Source organism: Carettochelys insculpta, chromosome 13 (assembly GCF_033958435.1).
Source record: "Carettochelys insculpta isolate YL-2023 chromosome 13, ASM3395843v1, whole genome shotgun sequence".
Taxonomy (NCBI): domain Eukaryota; kingdom Metazoa; phylum Chordata; order Testudines; family Carettochelyidae; genus Carettochelys; species Carettochelys insculpta.
Genome location: NC_134149.1, coordinates 11,277,794 through 11,300,005, shown reverse-complemented (window position 1 = coordinate 11,300,005; position 22,212 = coordinate 11,277,794). Strand labels below are relative to the sequence as shown.

The 22,212-nt window shown below is 45.5% G+C and overlaps 1 protein-coding gene across 2 annotated transcripts in view; it reads right to left on the bottom strand.

Moving 5' to 3' along the window:
- Window positions 1-22,212, bottom strand: part of MAMLD1 (mastermind like domain containing 1) — a 385,137-nt gene that overhangs the window by 17,247 nt on the left and 345,678 nt on the right. The gene's annotated exons all lie outside the window — the stretch shown is intronic.

Genomic DNA, 22,212 nt, shown 5'->3' with positions numbered 1-22,212 from the left:
AAGAGTTGGCCAGAATGATGACGGTCTAGCCATATGTGTCCCAGTAACTAGACTCTGGGTATCCAGGGAAGAATTTTGTCCTGAAAGAAAAGTAGAATATCGTGCATATAATCAATGACACAGGATACTCCTTTGATTCTTGATTATGGCATGAGATACAACAACACTGCATGCACTAGAAATAAGGAGCTAATCTTATTCCTCAGAAAAACATGGTATATACTATACGACAGTATACCGTGGTATATACTGTAGCTATGTTGCTGAGGAGAGAAGTCCAGTGATTTTCCTGAGGCTAAGGAGTATCACAGCTATCCACCTCAGGTACTTAGATACTCCTCACCAGCACAGTGTCTGAGCGCCACAGCACCTTTAGTGTGTTTGAACTCACATCACTCCTGTGAAATAGAAAAATGCTATCATCCTCTCCTTACAGACGAGGCACCAAGGCATGGGGAGGCTATATGACTTACCCCAGGTCACACAGAAAGTCTGTGGCAGAACAAGAAATTGAACCCAGGTTGTTGAAGTCCTAGTTTAGTGCCTGAGCCACTCAAGCATCCTGCGCCCGAGATAAGACTCAGCAGTTCCCGGCTCCCAGTCCTGTAATCAGTGCTGCAGCACACGCTACTCTCGAAAATGTACATTGGCTTCCTCTCACATCACAGAGGTCCGAGTGCTCAATGTAAGCACATTGTGCTGCATGCTTATGTCCTCGGGCCCCTTCTCGCTCACTTGCGAACATCACCACAAGGAACAAATTCAAGCAAGGCTTCCGTTTGCCACGTTGCTTAAGCAGACAGACTGTTCCAAAGGTACACGATGAACGCAGTGGTATGTTAGGAACTACACACACAGCCAGGAGTAACACACCAGTAGGGCTATTTATAAATCCCAGTTCCAATGCACTAAAATTGCACTGCTTTTATTTTTACATTTTAGGCAGACTTATGTTTGCAGATTTAAGCAGCTCAGCTGGTGGGTTTAACATAACGCAGGCTTTTCATTCCACTGGGGCGGCCGGGGAGGGGGTGGGCGGAGAAGTTCGCAGACAAGGCTCACCGCACAGGGTCTTTTATCCTGTGGCCATAGTTACACTTCTGAGTCAAGCTCCGGGGATAAAGTGAGGGATGGGGGTGGGGCACATGTGGATCGCTCTCTTCTCTGCAATAGGCGTACAGATCCTTCTCCTTCCTCTCACCGCTCCTCCCAGCCCGCTGTGGTCAGCCCTCCCATGTCTGTTTCCATCTTAAACTAATGGTCAAGCTATTCCAAGGAATGTTGGTGCCCCGAAATAGAATGCAAGGGACAAACTCTGCCTGGGCATGCACACAGACTGAAGTCACAGAGAGAGCGAGCGAGCGTGTGTTTGTGTGTGTGTGTGCATGAGACAGTATGTGCATGCTTGTGTGTGTGCTCGTGTGCGCTTGTCTATGTGTGTGCTTGTGTGTGTATCCTTGTGTGTTTGTAAGTGTGTGTGCGCTTGTGTGAGAGAGAGTGTGTGTGGGTGTGTCTGTGGGGGGGCAGAATTGCTGAATTCTTTAAAATTACTCCGTGTGTGTGTGTGCACACGTGGGTGAGAGTGACTGAGAGACTGGAGAGAAAGGGACAGAGACAGAGCGAGATGGGACAGGAATCAACAATGGGCCCGACAATAATGTGATCCTGTTTCCTTGGGTACCTTTAAGCAATGTGCTGAAGTAGCCACTATACAGAAGGAGTCAAACGAGTTTAGCTCTCCTGAAGCAAGAACTTCTCCCAGACTCCAAGGGCTACTACCTCTTTGCACAGTTTTGCCGCCCTCCGCAGTTCCTTTGGCTCTTCCATTAGCTACACCTTCCGTAAAGCAATTATGAAATATTCAGAGCAGGAGTGATTCTTCCTCATGAAGCCAAGGCTGAGGAAGACTGGTTGTGTTGCAGTGTCATATCCTAAATTGTCAGGACTGGTGTTTTAATGGCAGGGTTATTTCTAACCAGGAACTGGTTATTAAGTCAGGACGAATCAGAACCTACCGCTCCCTGTCATTAAAAGGGCTAAAGTTGGAGTCAAGAAGCTGTTGGGTGGCCAAATTCAGGTTCCCTTCATGCTGGCTGTGCAGATTGGTATGCAAAGGCAGCATTAATGTGGGGCCTCACGTTAGCCTTACACAGCATTAATGTGGGGCCAGAGGAATATGCACAAGATGCACAGACTCAGGTTGGGGAGTAGCTATACTACAGGTTGAATCTCTGTAATCTGGAACTCTCTCGTATGGCAAACTCCATAATCCAGCATGGTCTTAGTTAGCCGGAGGACCACTTATCATGGGTGTGGCCAAGTTTCCAGACAGCTGTCCTGGCTCTCAATGTTCTGTGCTATTATTTAGCTGTAACTTACTCCTAAATGTCTTCTAAGAGCCCAGTAAGCAGTGGAAATATTGGTACTACTATTGGTCTGGTAAACCCGGGGTTCTGAGTTCAATCCTTAAGGAGGACATTCAGGGACTGGGGCAAATAGATGTCAGGGATGGTGCTTGGTCCTGCCAAGAGGGCAGGGGACTGGACTAGATGACCTCCTGAGGTCCCTTCCAGTTCTAGGATGTGTATAACCTCCTACGGTCCATCAAATTCTCTCACCTGGCACCAGTCAAGTCCCAAAGGTGCCAGATGAGAAAGGTTCAGCCTGTAGATTGTCCTGAGCCCAAACACCATCGTGGATTCCTGCCTCCTCCCGAACCAATGTCTCAGTCCACAGAGGATATGGCAGAGCAAGAACTCAGTGGTTTGTGCAGATACCATTCTGGGGTGCGACGATCCCTCTCTTGGTCACCCTCCCCACTTTTGCACAAAGAGGTGAGAAGCCCAGGAGCCGGCCTGCAGGCCTACAACCTGCTCTCCAGATGAACAGGTTCTACTTCATTGACCAGATTTTTATCTGTATGGAAAAAGGTTTCTGATTTCACCAGCACTAATCAGGACACCACAAGAGAATTCCCTTCTGTGAGACGGAGCTCAGGGCCTTTGTAGGACTTAAGGGGAGAGCAGGTTTTCTTTCCAGAGCCACTGCAAAACTGCATGTGGAACAGATTAAAAAAAAAATCACAGCTCTACCTGGCTTCTATAGAAACGTTCAGACACAAATCCACCCAGAACAGTACTTGGAACCCCACAAAGCTCTCCCATGCCCCAGTGCGCTCTTGTGGAGGAAGAGAAATGTACCAAAACGTGGAACTGGTGCCCACTTTGAGCTCTGGTTTATAGTAATGCAGACATCAGGAAAATAAACTTGCAGCAACTATTTCCTATATAAACAGATTAGCATACCTTAAACTCTTGATGGCTCCCACGCTGGCGGGCCATAGATTCGCTGCAGGTTGGTTCAGTTCACTGGCGTGTTTTCACTCCCTTGCAAGGTCACTAAGGCACTGAAGACCCAGTGAGCTGCAGGAGGACATCTAGGTGATCTGTGTTCCCTCAAACTTTTTTCATCCGGGGTGGAATAAATTTTATTATGTGCGCCACCATTAGGAACACAGGCTGCCAGCTGTGGGCGCTCTGCTAATCAGCTGGGCAGCACCTGACTCTCTCCCTGGGAGGCCATGCAAACGCTCAGCTTATAGGGAACACTGCAAGTGACCCTAAGGAATGGTCATGAGTAAACCTGTGGAGGCCCACTATGCTACTGGGATCAGGCTAGGAGGGTGAAAAAAATCACCTCTACAATGGGCTTTATTAGAGGAATGAATTAGCCCTGGGTTATATCCTTTATTCTCTCCCTCTCACCTCCACGCCCACAGACCATGTGAATCAGTGGAATAGAGGAAAATATATACTAAATTCTCTGAGCACAGGAATTGAAGAAACATCCCCAGAAGTTGCCTCTGTCACTTGCTACCAGCTGCAAAACTGGACTAGCTTGACATTGCTGCTGGAGGTGAATGGACCCAGGAAAGCAGACTGTCACTTGGACACCAGCAGAGAAAAAAACCTTGCCTGCAATTCGGAACCCACCTACCAGAGTGAACTTAACAGACAACGGAGTCCCATCCACCAGCAGAGTAGCTGGTCCAGAAGCACCAGAAATGAAGGAAACAAAAAAAAAGTACTTCCTCACAAAAGCAAGAGGTTTTGGCACCTTAGTGTGATGTGGCAAATACCATTACAGAGGGTTTGTCTGAGTGGATCATGAAGGCTTGGCCCTCCTGGAATTCTCTACTGCATCAGACCTTTTTTTCTGATCCTCAGCTCAAGAACTGTGTGCTGTGAAACACCTTTCAGGAAAAAGAAACAAGTATTTTAGACTGGGTACCCCCCAACCTGGAGATATTCTAGGTGAGGGATGGGAATCCCTGAATAGTGGGTGGGCCGCATGAGTGGCCCTCCTTCACCTCAGCGGGCCGCGGCAGCCTGTGGCCCACGGGGGTTCTACCTGCAGCCCTGCATGCCCCTATCTGGCCCCGCCCTACCCAACCAGGACACCGGAGCCCCTCACTTACCTGCTCCTAAGCACTTTTAGAACATGTGAATCTCCTCATTTGCACTCCGTCCCCACACCTCCCCTCCCTTCCAGAGCTGGAATGCCATGAATAAGCTGTTTGCAGCATTCCAGCTCTGGAAGGGATGGGAGGAGCGGGGAGAGAGTGCAAATCAGGCAGTTCATGGCTCTTCCAAAAGTGGATGGGGGAGACATAGGAAGTGTGGGACTCTGGTGCCCCAGCGTGTGAGAGGTGCATGACGGACGGAAGGAGGCAGCGGGTCCCTGGGCCGTAGGATGCCCACCACTGTCCTAGATGGACACTGCAAACCAGGACAACTCTGGAAGATGAATCTTTCAGCCTCTCTCCTAGGTATTAGTTTGGGGAGCATTTCAGAGCATTGTAAATAATTTAGAGGCTGTCTTTAACTACAGCATCCAAGATCCAAAGCAGAACTGGACTGCTTCACAGCACAGTCATTGGACCCAGGGGATGAATTCTCTTTTGGATGCAGGACTGACAATTATGCTGGAGTTGACAAATGTTCGGCTGCATATTCCAGAGTCTTTTCTCCAGCAGGCATCAAATTGCTTCCTCCTTCTCACCCCCATGGACCAATTTCTGTGACAGGAGCTCTCTAGCTTGGTCATTCTCACCCTGGCTCAGGGACACTATTAGAAGCCCTGGACGGTGTTCCCTGTAAGCTGAGCACTTGGGCAGCTGCCCAGGAGAGATCCAGGTGCCATCAAATGATTAGCAGAGTAGTGGGCAGCGTGTGTTTCTATGGGTGGTACACACCTACACTTGCCTTGGTGCACATAACAAAATTTATTCTGCCCCAGATGGAAAAAAAATCAGAGGGAACCCTGGCCATGGGGCTTCTAGATGGACTTACAGCAGTGAAGGTGCAGGGGTCAAAAAGAAAGGGGGACTGCTACTCATTTCCTCTTTCTGAAAAAGAGCTGGCATCCAACAGCCACAGTCATTAGAGAAGAGAATGAAGTTCCCCTAGGGTGAGTCTCAGTCCCAGATGGGTGCAGAACACAAAGGTAGACTGCTGAAGGGTCCAAGGCCCCAGGAAGTCAGAGGAGCCATGGCATGGCACAGAGAGCATGTGAGACAAGCGGTGCCCAACATTTCTGCCTGGGAAAAATCACATCCCCCTCTCCAGTTTGGCTTGGGGATTGTAAGTGGTACACAAATCAAACTACAGCAGGGATGTGTGAAATTCCTACAGTATCCTTCCACCCTGAACACACAAAATGGAGAAATGGGATTTACCTCCAAAAATGTAAAACTGACCCGTGGGTCTCAGGGACCAACGAGAGATGCTGCCTGGGCCTATTATCAAGAGGGCCATTGTTCAGCACTTTCTGAAAGCAAAACCCCTTTAAAGGGTCTCTGTCAACAGCACCCCCAAAATCACACATCACTTGGCTGCCGATTGTAAAGGACAGCCAGGCAAGACTGGCCTTCAGCCAATCAGCAACAACAAAACACCCCGGCACTGCCATGTTCACCATACGCACGCACACACGCACCAGGATTATCTGATGGGTTTATTTTGGGTGTGTTCTTTAAAGGGCTTTACTTTCCGTCCCCATTGGCCCATGCTCTTTAGAGAAAGGTATAAAAGCAGCCAAAAAGTACCCTAGACAATTCAGATACTTCTTCCTAACTTGGCGAGGTTTCCGTCCTGCCGGACTGATGGTGGGTGTGGGGGTCAGATAGGAGGAAAGGGCATGGGGAGCGGGGAGAGGGGAAATGAACAGCTGCAAACCAATTAAGCCTGACTCTCTGACTGACTGCTTTGGACAGTGAGGCAATCTAATTCAGACTGGTGCCTCTCTTCCTTCAGCTGTCTGGTGCCTGCCTGCCTGCCTGCCTGGGACTCAGGAAAGGGGCTGTCTGCCTGCCCATTTTGTCTCGCAAGCCAAAGGGGCCCTTCCCAGCTGCAGTTTCCAAAGGAAAGAGCTCTTGGCTGGCGGTGCCTCTTCTTTTCTGAGAAAAACACGCACTAGATGTAGCGGCAGCAGCTGGCTAACCCTCTCCCACCCTTCCTCAGCAGCCCAACTCAAGTGGAGTTTGAGCAAGAAGACAACCCACCTGACTCCTCCATGCCCCCTACTTGTCTCACTGCACAATGAATCAATTAGCATCTGGTCATTATGGTGGTAACGGTGTCTTTCACAAGCCAGATTTCAGGGGGAGAGAGAGAATATGTTTTCGGCTCTTTTTCTTCATGTCATCCCAATCACGAATGCTGTTAAAAATATGCATTCAGGCTTGTAACGTATTTGCATGTGTACCCATTTCCCAGATGAGGAGCTGTTTGTTTTTTGAGCAGCAAAGGCGTGGAAAAAGAGCATTACAGGGGACAAACCAGTGCAATTGGGGTAGAAATGCTCACGGCGAACTTACAGATCAGTGAAGTTTTCATGCCCCTGCTATTGTGTAGTGCTTCAACTCCTTCTTTTGTGCTAAAGCTTAGGCTTCTTGATTTCCCTCAGAATCCAGACCCAAAGGTCTGGTTTGGAAAGGGTTACTGCAGTGGTCATGGCTATAAAAATATCTGTTCCCAGTTAGAAGGCAAAAACAAAAAAACAAAAACAAAAAACCCATCTCTGTAAGAAGGGCAGGGCACAAATCAACTTTGCCTTTTAGCTACACTCTACACTCTGTGTTTCTGAAACTTTTTGAGACACCAAACAATATCTTTAATGCGCAGCACCTATGAAAATTTTGTTAAAAAACCAAATTGCTGCCAGACCAAAAAAAAAAAAAAATCCTAAACAGTATCATATACAACAAAAATAAAATTAAGTCATTTAACCAGGTATTGTAACAATGAAGTAGTAACATTGTATCTGGTTTTAATAATAGAAAATCTATACCATCAGTGTATTTTTCCAAACGCTCACGGCACACCTGCGGGTTGTTCACAGAACACCAGTGTTCCATGGAACATAGTTTAAGAAATGCTGGTTATCAAGAAAGCAATTATGTAGCTGTTCCTAAAGCATTTAACTAAGAAAGAGAGGGGGACAAAAATTTGTGCTCTAGAGGCAAGGTTTTCTTTACAGTAACATCTGGATATCCTCCCCGGTAAGCCTTCATATTGTTCTCACTTGTACATAAACAAAGCTAGAAGTCACGGAGAGAGCTAAATTACTGTCCATCGGGTAAACAACATTTCTTGCTTCAAAAAAGTCCATGCAGGATCTGGGAAGACCCCAGCATGTTAAAACAGACCAGTGTTTCACATCATGGGAAGAAAGCTATGATGGGTAAAGCAGGCACAATCTGGACTGTCCTTCTGACTTCATTTCGCACAGGTACTTCCACTTCAGGACACTTGCTCATTTTTAAATGAGCACCTCAGATTGTCCGTGTGTACGTCTGCAAAAATCTACAGTGCAGCACTTGTTGTGCAAAGGATTCTCCCTGCTCTGCCCCTCTGCAAATGATTTTGATGAAAACAAAATTCAATATTTCTTTAAATAGGAGGGTTTTTTTCCAGAAAAAAAAAAGTGGACATTTTTCAGTTGAAAATAGATTTTTCAGGTTTTTGAAAAGAAAAAACCAAAACAACAACAACAATTTTCAGCAAAAGAAGAAATTTCTCTTACATAAAAAGAAAATCAACAAAACAAAACATAGACAGAAAATTGTTGACTGGCTCTACATACATTTTTTTCAGCACACTGGTCAGTACATAATGATAACATCACTCTCTTTCTCTCTCTCCCTCTCTCTCCACATGCTAATCTTAAGAAGTCTTAAACCATAAAATACACAATATTTCCTGATAACAGAATGCCATTCACATTTCAGCAACAATAGGTCAGTTGAATGATAGGTGGGTCTCTGTTGAGGGCAGGGAATGTATCTATCTCTGTTGTCACACTTTTGGGAGCTGTTTAATCATAAACCAATTATCACATTCCAGGCATTTCTTGGGCACTCAGAACTCCCAGCGACATCAGTGGGAATTTGGGTGCCTGAGGAAGACCAGATGAGACACCAAATTGCCAAGGACATTGTATATTTTACTTATACACACACGCACTCACTCTCTCTTCAGAAATCCAGAAGCACTTTATGGTATCAGGACCTGATCTCGAAATAGACACATTAAAGTCAATTGCATCCTTTAACTAAGCCCTTATACGGTAAAGTGAGATGTTCACCAGAGACTCCAAGAGGTTTTAATTTTTTTCCTTATGTGCTTTATAATGATTTCTTCCTCACTTGAAGCATATGTAACAATCCAGTTACAACTGCGGAAGATGCAAAGTGCTTACATAAAACACAGAAAGTTATTTTCTTCAGTTTCTCTTAAAGTTCAGTTCGGTTAGCAGGTTCTATACAGGAATAAATAATGAGTTCTAAAGACAGATTCGGATACCAAACTGACACTGAACAGTCACAGGCAGATTATGTAACCTCACTAGTACCATGACAGGGCTTCAGTTCTACAGACACTGGAGAGATGCTGTTCTGAATCTCAGTCAAAGTAATGTGAAGGGTTGGTCAGCCCATGGTTATTGCTGTGAAGAGTACGATTGTCAATAAACTAAGAGGAAAAATACAGCAGGAAAAATACAGCAGGAACATCTTAATTCCAGATGTAAATTAGCTCAGCAGGGAATCTAAACAGTCAATTGCCAGAATCTGCACTTTTCAACCTCATTTTGCTCCTTTGATCAGAATGCATTCTGAGCTGCAGCGATTAATGGAGTAATAGAGGAAGTCATGGGACATCTCTTGGGAAAAGGGGGCAAAAAAAAAAAAAAGTAACTCATCCTTGTTATGAATTTTTCTGTTAGATTCCACACTTCCGTACAGAGAACAGAAAAAAGCTACTTTAAAAAAAAGCATACGCTGATTTGACAAAGAAAGGATCACAAATACTGACATATGTAATAAAAAGGCAGGATTTAAGATCCTTCGCTGTTTAAAGCGATCCCTGCTGTAGCCATGCTAGGGGAAAATAACCTCTCCAAATATAAGTGCCTAGTAAATTACACTTCAAGCTAAAGAGAGGACGAACATACACTTAATAGTGTCAACAGGAAATATTAAAATTCAACACACTGAGTATTAAAGGCAAGGCAAGGTCCTCAATCTTTAAGTACTGACAAAAACTGACTATTTTATGTTGGGAATATTAATGTTGTCCTCAGATAGAATGTCTGAACTCTTCTGGAAACAGAAGACAAGTATTAACTTAGGAGGCTGCAATTCCAAAAAGAGCTTTTTAAGGGTTTCACCTCATTTGCTGTTGTCTTCACTGTTGTGAATGAAATGGCAGAAGATTATGTTCCCTTCCCCTTCCCCCTCCTCTCTGCAAAGGACATGTTTTGCCTCCTTTATTCCCCATTCTCCCTAAAACTCAACCCTCTACAGAATAAAAATAATCAATGAAGCACATTCCACTGGGAATGTGGTCAAAGTCACTGAAATTTGTAGAATAAATATGTGCAGAACCAAGGCTATTAAAAGCCAGGCTGGAACTGCTGTTAAACACTACCTCTTAATTGATACTACTAAAAAAAATCATGGGACTAATAGGACATTTGCCAACCATCATTCTGCAGCTAGGCGTTTTTCCTGCCCTTTTGTCAGTTTAGAGCTGTAAAGTCTAACGTGTGATTAACTTTACACATCGGAGCAGTCCTGTAGAAGTCCCAGCACTGCTCCCACTGTGTGAAGTTAAGTATGTTCGTACATCTTGGCAGGATCAGGGCCTTCAGCTGTAAAGTCTTCTGGTGGGGACCATCTTATGTGCATTTGTACAAGTGGGGCACCCAGGATTGACCTGGGACTCTTATGGGAAACTACAGTGGAAACAATAAAAATAAATACCCACCACCTACTAGTCAGGTTTTAATTCTATTTCAAGTGTCCCATCTTCCTTCATGATAATTACTGGCATCAGAAAGGTGAAAGCCTGACATTGGATTTTAAATTCAACCCATTAATTAAAATGTCCTGCACTTGGACAAGCCTAATTTTTGTTAAACGACTATGAAAGATTCTTAGAATGACACAGAAATATGGTAATATGTTCCTCGTGTATTAAACTTCACCATGTCCTAGAGTGATTAGCCTTCCAACTCCTAAGAGGCTGCTACATTTTGATTGTGAATATCTATCAATGATCAGTGTATGATTCTTCAAATAAACCTAGGTACTTGAAATAGAAATATTGCAAAGCCAAAGACAGTGGGCTAGCTGGCTTCCTAAATGGGCAGATTTTGTGAAGACAGCTTGTAATAGTGTTTTGCTTTGAAACATTAATGCTAACAGCTTTTGAAGTGCCTGCTCCTAATTTCTATTTAAGACCCTTTACCTTTATCTCTAAGCTATTTTCATAGACCAGCATTCGTTCCAGGGGCACATTTGCCACAAAGAGCAGATCTGTAACTGCAGTGAATTTGCTTCATTTTGCTTGTGCCTGTATTAATCAGCAAACTCTGAATCATCCCAGTGTTTCCAGATACACAGATGTACACGAGAAACCAATGAAGCCAGTTGAGTTCTCTCCCCATTCAGAAGCAGAGACAATATCAGTTCCTGTTTACAGCCACTTCGCTGTTTTCCCCCCACCCACACACTGAAATTTCTCCAAAATGCCCAGAGAAAAAGAGAAAGAAACTGAGTTCATTTACCAGGAAAGTTATTTCCAGGTATTGCATTTGAAACAGAACAAGTTCGCACTTTTGTTGTTGTTGTTGAGCATTTACTTTACCATGGCCAGAAACAACAGAAGTAGAATAACCAGAAGGGCCCGGGAGCTGACTGAATTTCCCCGCCCTCCAAACCTGCCTCCATACTTCAGTCACACAGTTCAGTACCCCTCAGAATGGTCCCTCCCTCGTGTCCCCCAGTTACATGACATCACCTCGGAGCTCTTTCTTTAAATATTTTTTGCTGTATAAAACAGACACACCATTTTAGAATTCTAGAAGATGGTGGAACCTGAGCCCTTGATTTAACGGACCCCAATATAACAGACCCCAATATAACGGATGCTGTCTGCCAGCTCCCTCTCCGCCTCCCCAGATAAATGCTGGAGACACACCAGAGCTGCTGCCGGAGTGGCTGGGGCCAGTGGGGCCAGAGGAGCTGGGAGAGGGCTCTGGCGGGATGCAGGAGCTCTCTTCCCCCAGCCCCACGTGCACAGAGCATGTTGGCGCCTGGCTGCCGCTGCCTGTAATGGCGTTGAGCAGCAGCTGATGTTGGAGGTTGCTGCCCGCTGGCAGGCTGGCCACGCTCTACCTTCATGCGGGCGGCTCGGAGCCAGGGCTAGAGAAGCCACAGAGCTGAGAGCTGCAGGAGGCGGAAGGAGCCAGGCCGGCATTCAGCTCCTCTCCTGGTAACTGGGAGAGGGAGATGGAGGTGTGAGGGGACGAATAGGGCAGGAGGGGAGAAGGGAAGAGGAGGGGAAAAGGATAGGAGTGAGTGATGGGCTGGGAAGGTCAGTGCAACAGCATCATCCAGGATAAAAATTAGGATATAACGGACTTTCAGCATTAACAGACGCCCCTTCCTCCCACTAGTCTGTTAAATCGAGGGTTTACTGTACTCAGTATGACTCTACAAATGTTTCCAAAGAACTTTGGCAAAGGATTTTCAGAGGAGACTGATGACTTTGGCAGTCCAACATGAGACACAATGAAGCTTTCTGACAGTCAGGCCCCTTTAGGTTGCCCCCAAAACTGCTACAGGTTAAACCGCTCTGATCCAGAACTCCCTCATCCAGCAACATCTGTAATACGGCAGGACTGTAGTTAGCGGAATGTACACTTATCATGGGTGTGTTCGTGGTCCCATAAAGTTTGTTTACAGCCACGAGTCCTGGCTCTCAGTTTTCTGTGCTGTTATTCAGTTCTAATTTACCCCTGAATGTCTTCAAAGAGCCCATTAAGCAGGAGAAGTGTTGGTAATGCTGCTAGACAATACTGACCTTCTGTGGTCTGGCAAATTCTCTCACCTGGCACTGGTTAGGTCCTGAGGGTGCCGGATTAGAGAGGCTCAACCTGTAGTCCCATTTGGCACTCTTTCGCCTGTATTTTTTTTTTTTGAAACTCTTCCTCCAGTGTGGCAAGAACTGGAGGTTGGAAGCAATGTTCCCTCTCATCTCTTCCATTCACGTGGGGATTTTTTCCCACCAGTGTGCAGAATAAATGTTATGTGCACCAAGACACATGCAAATGCACAACCCCAGAAGAAAACGCAGTCTAGCTGTGGGTGCTCTGCTATCATCTGGGCAGCACTGGGACTCTCTCCTGAGCAGCCACAAAAGCGCACAGCTTACAGGGAGCGAAGGTTAGAGGAACTGAAATGAATGAGTTTTCAACGTGGGAGCAAAATGGGATCAGGCCCACCCTGGGGTCCTGGAAAATACTCATTTCTTAGCATTCATGAGTCTAACACACACACCTCTTTAATATGGGAGTTATGGTTGTTTGGACTGACAAGTGAAAACACAAGCAGTAGCCCTCGGCCGTCGCTAAATCGCAATTCATGGTCTTTTTATAAATGAGACATAGGCAGATTGTGCATTCAGCTAACTTCATTGTGATGCCCTCTAGGCATCAACTAATGAGAAATGGTCCCTCTGTATTCCCATTTGAAACTCAAATTTTCAGGGTGTTTATGCTCCTCCAAAGATAAGGGCACAGTCAGTAAAAAGTTACAAACCTTTGTTCATTGTTTACAAATTAACTGGCTCGTAATACGCCTCAAAATACAATTATACATGAGAAATCCTTGTCAAGTGGCCATGTTGCGAGTAAATTCCCAAACAGATCTGTTTCTTGTTCTACACCAGTTAACCTTTTTATCAATGACCCTGAAGAATAAAATGTTAAGAAATAACTTTGCAGAGGACACAAAAATAGTGAGAGCACAGGTTGAAACTCTCTAATCCAGAACTCTCTTGTCTGGCAACATCCATAATCTGGTACGATTTTAATTCACGGGAGGACCCCTTATCACGGTTGTAGCCAAATTTCGCATGATCCCATGAATTTGTTTATAGCCCCCAGTCCTGGCTCTCAGTATTCTGTGCTGTTATTTAGCCCTAATTTACCCCAAATGTCTTCTAAGAGCTAGTAAGGAGTGGAAGTGTTGGTAATGCAGCTGGACAATATTGACCTCCCCTGGTCCAGCAAATTCCCTTGTTCAGCACTGGGCAGACCCTGAGGGTTCTGGACTAAGGAGGTTCAACTTGTAGTAAATCATGAAGAGGCGAGTCATTGATACAGATACTTGCATACAGTGATATTTGACTCACTTGAGCTGTGTCTACACGTGCACGCTACTTCGAAGTAGTGGCACTAACTTCGAAATAGCGCCCGTCGCGGCTACACGCGTCGGGCGCTATTTCGAAGTTAACTTCGATGTTAGGCGGCGAGACGTCGAAGTCGCTAACCTCATGAGGGGATCGGAATAGCGCCCTACTTCGACGTTCAACATCGAAGTAGGGACCGTGTAGACGATCCGCATCCCGCAACGTCGAAATTGCCGGGTCCTCCATGGCGGCCATCAGCTGGGGAGTTGAGAGATGCTCTCTCTCCAGCCCCTGCAGGGCTCTATGGTCACCGTGGGCAGCAGCCCTTAGCCCAGGGCTTCTGGCTGCTGCTGCGGCAGCTGGGGATCCATGCTGCAGGCACAGGGTCTGCAACCAGTTGTCGGCTCTGTGTATCTTGTGTTGTTTAGTGCAACTGTGTCTGGGAGGGGCCCTTTAAGGGAGCGGCTTGCTGTTGAGTCCACCCTGTGACCCTGTCTGCAGCTGTGCCTGGCACCCTTATTTCGATGTGTGCTACTTTGGCGTGTAGATGTACCCTCGCAGCGCCTATTTCGATGTGGTGCCGCGCAACGTCGAAGTTGAACATTGACGTTGCCAGCCCTGGAGGACGTGTAGACGTTATTCATCGAAATAGCCTATTTCGATGTCGCAACATCGAAATAAGATACTTCGATGTAGGCTTCACGTGTAGACGTAGCCTTGGTAAGCTGGGTGCAAGCAAAAATATGTGTTTTAATAGTAGTAGTAGTAGTAGTAGTAGGCGTCCTTCAGTCTGCATAGACTATGGATTGCGCCCTTTATAGTTTCAACTGAGGACTTCATAATCACAGTAGACGCTGTAAATGAAGACCCACACGAGAGTGACAGTCTTTGCTGCATCTCTTGCAGATGTGGTGGGTGTCTGGCAAGTCCTTAGTGTGCTTTCTGTGCGCTCGCTTCTCCTCTGCTAGCTGTCTGATCCTCATCTCGCCCTTCTGAAGGCCCTTGTGTAACCCCTGCCTCCATCTGCTGCGGTCGTCTGCTAGTTCTTCCCAGTTGTCCAGCTCGATGTCTACCTCTCTGAGGTCTCTCTTGCAGACATCTTTGTAGTGCAACTGGGGGCGTCCGGGAGGTCGCCAGAGGCTAGCTCACCATACAGGATGTCTTTTGGAATCCTTACATCATTCATCCTGTGGACGTGGCCAAGCCAGCGGAGCCGCCGCTGACTGAGAAGGGTGTGCATGGTTGGGATTCCAGCTTGCTCGAGGACGGTGGTGTTGATCACTCTGTCCTTCCACGATATTCCAAGGATGCACCTGAGGCAGCGCAAGTGGAAGACGTTCAGCCTCTTTTCCTGGCGGGCACACAGGGTCCAAAATAGTGTAAATGTATGTCAAGGAACAATTCAGGCCATATAGATATGGGGAACTTCTCCTGGGATACTATGGAAGACCAGCTAAATCAGAGTTCCAATGGGATGCTGCAGCCAAAAGAGCTGATGTGACTGAATACAAGTTGAGAGGTTATTTTACCTCCGTATTTGGCACTGGTGCAACTGCAGAAGGAATATTGTGGCCAGTTCTGGTGTCCACAATTCAAGAAGGAAGTTAAAAAATTGGAGAGGATTCGGGGAAGAGCCACAAGTGTGGTTAAAGGATTAGAAGACCTGCCCTGTAGTGGTAGGCTCGAGCTATTTAGCTTAACCAAGAAAAGGTTAAAGGGTGACTTCCAGAGGCAACTGGTGTGGCAATTGCAAAGGGGCAACAGCCAAGTGCCCCTGATTCATCCCTTACTGCTCCTGCTCCACCCATGGTCACCGCTTACCGCCAATGCCCCTCTCCTCCCGCCCCTGCTCCGCCCTCACGGCCACTTCCAGTGGGTGCATGGGCAGTGCCCTCCCCCTCCCGGAGTGGCGCAGCCTAGGGTAGCACTTACAGGCCGTACCAGTGCAGGGGAAGGGGCAGGACTGCCCCTGTACTCATTGGGAGCAGCACAGCACTCGCAGTGAGGGCGGGAGAATGCCGGGGCGCATGTGGTCCTCATGCATTCCCCACACCCCCCATAAGTCGCTTATGGAGACGACATCACATCCACACGGGCAACACATATTCCAAAATGGTCTGCCTCATGCAGCAGAGAAAGGTACAAAAGATAAACCAGGGATTAGAAGCTGAAACTAGACAAATTCACACTAGATGTAAGGTATACATTTTAATCAAGAAGGGCAATTAACCCCTGGAATAGTTCACAAGGGTAGTGATGCACGCACCACCCCGGGAGTTTTAAACTGAAGATGGGATTTTTTTAAAATCTGCTCTACAACTCTTTCTGGGGCAGTTTTAAGGTCTGTGTTCCATGGGAGGTCAGACTAGACAACCACAATGGTCCCTTCTGGCCTGAGAATCTTTGACTCTGGGAAAGGTTTCTACAGCCAGAACCATCCGGTGCTCGTAAAAATCAACAGGCTTGAGCATTTTTCAAATGAAAATCAGCAGTTTGGGCTCCACTCCGCAAATTCTTGTGCACAAAAATAACTCTTCTTGCAAGTACTCCGGTGAACTCAGCGGGGCTCATGGAAGGAAAGTTACTCAGCAAGGTTTACGGGATTGGGCTCTTAGTCTGAGAGGTTTCTTGGTAAGAATTTTTTTTTTTTTTTTTAAAAACCCACATACGTGCTCCATAGGCAAGATTCTGATACCATCACTTGAGGTGCCTCCACTGAAATCAGTGGCACTTCCTTTAGAGTAGGTTATTACTAAGTGTAAGAAAGGGCAGAATCTTGAAGATAAGGAGAGACTTTTTAACATTGTGTCACTTTCCTTACACATTTTTGAGAGGGCTCCTGCCAGCCTCCTCTGCTAATACTGGTAAACAAAAGGAAACAACGTGTTTGGTGCTTAAAGCTCCACAAAAGGGACAGAGTCAAAAATCACAAAGGCATGATTTATTTCAGTGCTAAGGCAGAGACTCTGCATGATATGCGATACCCTCAGCTCATCAGGCAGGTACAGTGGCACTGCTGAGGTCTATGAACATTTATGCTAAAACTCACAGTACATCCTATGTACTGCAATTGCTGGGTACCAGGAAGTTAATTAAAGTCAGAGTGTTTGGGTAAAATTCCAGGCTTGTTTCTGAATTTCTTTCAATTCCTGTTTTATATGTTCCCGCAACTGTCCCGGAATATAAGCAACACATAAATACGCTCTCTCTCCTCTGCCCTCCCCAACCCTCAACAGCAATTTTAAAATACTACATGTACGAATGTGCATACATTATCCACATCATCATCTTGTCATTGGGAATAAGGGAAGAAAGGTATTTTGCATAATATCCCCTGGCTCTCTCACCCTTCTTTACAATAAACTCCACCATTCTTTTCTATTTCTGCAGCTTATGTGAGCACACTCATTTATTTCATAGGCCTACACATAAGCACCGTAAAGTCTGAACTGCGCTGGCTGGCACAGACTTTTTCTGTACTGTTAAGGAGAAAATAAATTTAAGACAGCGAGAGTGTGATGGATCAGAGAAAGAGTTTCACCTGTGACAGAGTTTCCTAGCAATTTTCAGATGATGGGATGGGATTGTAGAGTTAGTTTAGTTATTGATCTTCCATTTAGAACAGGAAATGATTTCTTGATACCTACTTTCCTGCATGGATTGTGCCTTTGAGGGTGATGCACTGTGAAGAGGGGTTTTTTAAAGATATTTTCAGGTCCACAACCTAAAGACATTTAGAGATTTGACTACAAAGGCTCATTTTACAATGCATCCACAGCTCACAACCCAGAAAACTCTGATAAGAGAAGGGTTCCCACAACAAACGAACAAAGGAAAATAAGGCTATAACAAGAAACCAGATTTGAATTAAAACTACTCTTTGTAATTTAATCCTAACACTTGCATTTCAGATTGTTGTATTATCTGTGTGACCCCCTTCCCACAAAGGATATTAAGCAGTTGAGTCCACCACAGCTCTTCAAAAGTTTATCCCCGAGTTTCAAAAATGTATTTAAAACATTTGCTTCAGGAGGGGAGGGGGAGACGAATCTACAACAGTTTCACGCTGACTCCTTTGAGACCGCTGAAAGAAGGAGAAAAAACCCCTACAAGTTTGAGGAAAACAATTCCATTTGCACAAATAAATGTAAAAGCAGAAATGACCATTCAAGAAGCTGTTTTCACATCTGTGGGGAAAGTATGTGGTGAGGTCAGACTCCAAGCTCAGACTTTCTGCTTTCTGTAATCCTGATTCATCACTAGCATCCTTTCTCCGCCATTCAAAGGCACTTAATTAGCTGAAGGGCTTGCCGCTTTGCCTTCAGAGCTTTCCACACCCTCAAAGACCTCAGCTCCAGCATTGTACTATCACTAGCCATAGTCTTTGAAATCAAACCTGTTTTTCTGTTCCACAGTATAAGTTAAAAAAAAAGTAATATAAAAAAACTTTTCTAACAGTAAACATGCCCCCCCTTCCAAAAATAGACCCAATAGGAACTTCTTTCAAAGTGGCACTCAAGAAAATGAATCTGATGATTTTCAAAATTGTTAACAGAAGACATAGATGAAATCTGGTCAGCAGTGTTTGATCTGATCAACTAAAGGTTTATCCATGCATGACAACTTGGCCACGGTCTGTGCCAGACATGTCTCCATGCAACATCTGGGCATGTAAAATCCAAGGTATTTTCCCCCTGCAGTAGCCATACGATTTGGATGTACTTAGATTCAAGGAGCCTGATTCTCCACTGCTTTTCAAAATGCTTATCTATTTATATCACAGCAGCTAAGCAGCCAGAGTAACTGTATTTTTCACCCACTTTAGGCTGACTTTCCAGTGGTGTAAATGACCACATCTGGTACAGGACAACAGGAGAACCAGGCCCAGGATATCAAAATTATGATGCCTATATAGAGAGAAAAGGTAAAGGAATATAATGCAATGTAGATTACACCAGGGAACCTCTGATACCAAAGCACTGGGTCAGCTCACTCTTAAGATTGCAAATTTCTTCAACGTTTGTATTTAAATGTAAGATCTCGTGCTCAGAAACAAAGCTTTAGCTCAAATGCACAAAGAAAAAAACTTTACAAATCCAGCTGAAGGGTTTTCAATCTTATATGCTACCTACAATTTTTGCTGCCAACTCAGGCACTGTGTTAGTAATTTTCCCCACAGCCTCAAGAAACATGGTCAAGCCCTTACAGTGCTTCCTCACTCCTCCTCTCTGTCTGCTCTTCACGGCTTCACTCTTTTCCGCACAGCACTCACTAGCAAGATGCAAGCCCGACCATTAATCCTATAAATAGAATTCTTTTCCTGCTGACTTTTTGTTCTTCTCCATTCTTCCCTCCCAGGGTTTTGGCAACATGGCTGAAGCCAGCATACCTTTTGTTGACTCCTCTCCGTACAGCTGCCCTGCATGTCAGCAGGAACACACTGAGCTCTAGGAATAGCACGCTCGGTTGTTGTAGAGCAAGGGGAGCTCTGGAACGTGCTCTTTGTCGCACCCAAATGATTGAGATGTATTATTTATCTCCTCTGCCAAACAACCAGTAAAATGCTATTATGTTTTTAAGGTACTTACACAACACAGATGCTGTTCTCTTACCAGGGTCTAAACAATTCTTATAGATGTTAAATTAGGAATTGAGAAGATTGAAAGGGTTCCAACCTGCTCCTTTCAGAGCAGCCTGAATTCAGCTACTAATGCTGCAGGCTCATTTGCTCACCTTTAACCTTCTGGGGACCTTTGCTTTCTCATTGAAAGACACAGTCTTCTCCTCACACGAATAGGAATCAAGAGTAATTCCACTGAAGGCAATATTGTATGGGAACAGAATCAGGCACTACATCAGCTGTGGACAACCTGCAGCCCAAGGACCACATGTGACCTATCAGGGTTCTTTGTGTGGACCGCAAGACATTTTGTTTACTGTTGCCGATTGCAGGGTTGTCAGATTCTGCTGGTTTCCAAACGTGTTGTTTTTTCCTCGTGGGATTACTGAAGTGATATGAACGTAAGGCAAGGACGCATGAAGTGAGGCACATACTGATTGGACACAACATTGACTGTGACGTCTGGGAACTCCCCCTACATCCAATCAAAGCACAGCTAAGATGCAATTGGCACACCCCACAAATTTTAGGTACACAAGCACAGTTAGCAAAGCTACTGTACCCCAGGAGACCATCTTGGTTATGACTGTCTTGCCACTCACTGCAATGAAGGAGGGATGTGACCCACTCACTAGCCTATGTTGCCCATTGCTGCACTACATTCTTGATATACAAGAACAGAGATTTGTAAGTGCAAACCACGCTGCGTGCAAATCAGCAGGATGCACAGCCTGTGGGGTGGACAGCTGCTGGGGCCCTGGGGCAAGGTTGGGGGAAAGGGCTAGAAGGGGCGGGTCCAACGGCAGAAGGGGCGGGGCCTAGGATATTCAGTCCTCAGCACCACCTGGACTGCAGTACTGCCCCTGCTACTCCCTCACAGCTGCTTGCAGTAATGCAGCTATGCTGCTATTGCACTTCAAAGGGGCATGGAGCTCTGGCTGCTACTGCTGTCAAAGTAGCAGCAGCCATAGATCCAGATCCCTGTGAAACACTGGGGCCCAGGGCTACTGCCCCTTTTATTCCCAACCTTCCCCCCATGCCCTCTCCCCATGGTTGGCAGGCCTGTGCAGAGCTATCCAGTTTACCTGGGGAAACCAACACACCATGTTGACCACCAAATCTCCTAAGCCTGGAAGCGTACGCACGATATTTTGGGACAGCACTTTTGACAAATTTGGCCTTTTACGCCTTTCTCCGTAGTGTGGATTTATGAATCCAAATCACTGTGTGTAATTTCGCTCTGCATGCATCTGCCCTCCATGAGCAAAATGAAAACTAGACTATACATACAAGAGCGATGCTGGCAAAACCAGGCGTTCCAGTAGCACACAAAGCAAACTGTCAGGGGTAAATCAATATCTGCCAAGGCTCAACAATGAAGATGCAGTGCTTCAGATGAGAGAAGATTAGACATTATCAGATTTACCAATTGTCCAGGCACGATGAGCTTCTGAAAACAGCCTGGCTAAGCTACATGATATATTTCATATTGCTGAAGTACAAAAAACCATAGAGCTGCAAGACCCCAGGAGGCTACCCCAGCTTTTGGCATGCAGAGGCTTCTCTTTAATAAGTCACAACAACAAAGCAGCTCACACTTTGGGTCTATGTCACAGCAGCTGCTCCCTTCAGCACACTGCTTTGCCCTGTGCAAAGATCAAGTTTCAGGCTTTATTGTTCTTCCCCCAACTGGCCACTGGCCCCCTTTTTTTCCCTCCTTCTTCTTCAGTACAAAGCTGCACCTCTTGCTCAAAAGAAGAAAGCCCCGTGCCTTCTCTTTACAAATTTTACATTGACAAACGCATGCAGAGAGTATGGGGATGACTTCAAAACAACAAACAGCATTCCATGACACTCCACTAATTTCTTTGTCTTTGACGAGGGATAAAATATCATTCTCCATCAAAAATTACTACTTTTAAAGACTGAGAAGTTTTTCACCCCCCTCCCTCTCCCGCAATCTTTTACTTTTTGTCCTTTCATGCAACAATCGATTGACGTTTCAATAGTTTTATTTGTTATTGGCTTTGCCAGAGAAAGGGTGTTAAAACATAAAGGGCCCAATTCTGCTCTCAGCGACATCAGAGTTTTGCAATAATGCCACTGATATCCTCTGACTCGCATAGGCATAAACCTGAGGTGAAATCAGGATCAAAACGAAAATCTCAACATTGGTGTTTTTGACTCAACTAAGAAGGGAATCGTATATAAAGCAGCAACAGTAAGTACTAATAGTCAAAGAAATCAAAGTATACTGGAATTGGGATGCTTCATATTTCTAGAATATTCTCCCACTATGATATTTTTTTAATAATATTGCAAGCAGGAGCCCCTTTTTCATTAAAAAGTGCCATAAATTTGTTAAAACCTAGAGCAAATATCCTGTCTTCAACACTCACCACTGATTATAGGCAGCTCAACAAGCTATAAAATCTGGAGAAGCAGTGTCGTTTAAATAATGATTAATGTAATAAGTCTTGCCTTATAAAATCAGTGAGGCACTGTGACCTTGCCTAACTGATGTGTCCAAGTGAAATAACCATCACCTGCAATCACTGTCTCAACTGTCCTTGATCTTTACTGATGGCCCCCAGATTATACACTTTTGCTCACTTGCTGTAAGCAGGCATGAGTTAGAAATGCAACCCAGGCCGAGCATGAAGAAAGAGGCCTGAAGAGGAGCCACTGATCTCTTAAATAGATTCTCCAAAGGAAATCTTCCCATTTGTCTAGGCTAGAAGGCTAAATCAGCAATGTCGGAGCTCAGGAGGTGTGTGACAAGCCAAGCAGGGAGACCCGGGGTCTTGGGGTCCTGAGGGATTCTATAGGTACAGG